Genomic DNA, 1,672 nt, shown 5'->3' with positions numbered 1-1,672 from the left:
TATTCTTACCAGAACAGGGAGTCATCTGTGCCAACTGCAAACACAGGGGTGTAGTGATCCCGAGTTCAACGCAGCATAAACACTCCCAGGTATAGATCGGCTCTAGAAGGTCTTAGCCAGCTTCTCCGTTCTCATGATTACTCGGCTATTCATCCCGCTCGCCACGTATAGCCAAGTCAAGCATTTATACTTTCATAATGCACAGCTCTACTTTATGTAAACTGCCTGCCTTGCACTATAATTTCCCCACCCCGTTAAGGCAATGACGGGATCGGGTTGAACTTAGAGGGAAATGATTGAAAAGAGTCTCCAGCCGCGAAAGTTAGGGATTTGGAATACCAAAACAATCTTCTCAAGGACAAGGTAAAAACATTATCACATACGAATGGCAAACTTGTACATGTGATCTCAAAGGCATCCCATGCAGCAGTCAACCTATCTTATTTCAAAAAATAATTTGAGTAAATACCAAGCTACAAAACAATGCAGCCAGCATGACTTAAAACTATAAACATTGAAAATGTGTGTATTTGTGTAGGAATGCTTCAAGAAGTATGAGACCTACATCACCATTGTTCTCTAAAATAATAACACGTGTAAGACTGACATTTTAAACGCAACATACATATCACCAATAAACAGAAAATTCATACTGCACACACTATGAACCATTTTAAATACAGTACAGCTAGATTGAAGGTTTGCAAATTGCATACTAACCACCATCCCCGTGTGCCTGCTTGGCTTGTCCCATTCCTTCTCTTAACTGTTCTGTCATTTTTACCACCAAATGGCACTTTTCACGTCTCAGCTCCTGTGTCTAGTCACATTCGCCTGTCAAAAATAACACAATTTAAATGTGAAACACAATATTTCATATATTTTACATGATAAATATCAAGTGCTGACTACAAGGTTATAGTAGTACTTATGCTGACCCTGGGTACGGTCCGGTATACCGGAACGTACCCTGGTACTATCTACTATGCCGGACCGTACCTCGCCTACTCCACTAACGAGTCTAGGGAGTCACCTACGCCTACTCCCTAACCCAAACCCTAACCGTAACACTAACTCTAACCCTAACCCTAACCCTAATCCTAACCATATCAAATAGTGACCAGGGTACGTTCCGGCAGTACCCTGGGGGACATAGACCCTATGAGCAGTACTTATACCACTGCATCAGAACTTTAAGATGCTCCTTGTACGTGCAAATAATAAAAGGTTGCTTGTACACAGGTAACATAATTTTAATGTAGATTCCAGCATTAACACAAACACTCATAAACACTCACAAACATAGACTATACTTGAATTGCTCCATAAATACTATAAATACATATATACTATGAATTATAGAACTGAGTCTAACTATGCTCGCACAAAGTTGTGTTAGATCGTATTTGTTACTGGCATGCTGCCTTTGTTGATTGTAGGGATATAATTATACCTAATCTACATCTGGTACTACATGTATATTAAATGCCAGTACTGCAGACTAGTGAGACTACACCACACAGGTGACCCATGTTATGCTACACTACAGTTAACCTGACCTATGTCACGTCAGCGACTCCTGGATACATAATGCAATGCTACCTACAATCAATGTTCTGCGGCTTAAAATGGATAAACCTCGCAACAAAAAGCCTATATAGACCTACTGTGA

The sequence above is a fragment of the Priapulus caudatus genome, unplaced genomic scaffold (genome assembly GCF_000485595.1).
Source record: "Priapulus caudatus unplaced genomic scaffold, Priapulus_caudatus-5.0.1 Scaffold1540, whole genome shotgun sequence".
NCBI lineage: Eukaryota > Metazoa > Priapulida > Priapulimorpha > Priapulimorphida > Priapulidae > Priapulus > Priapulus caudatus.
The sequence above is the reverse complement of the archived record's forward strand: the minus strand, read 5'-3'. Positions refer to the sequence as shown.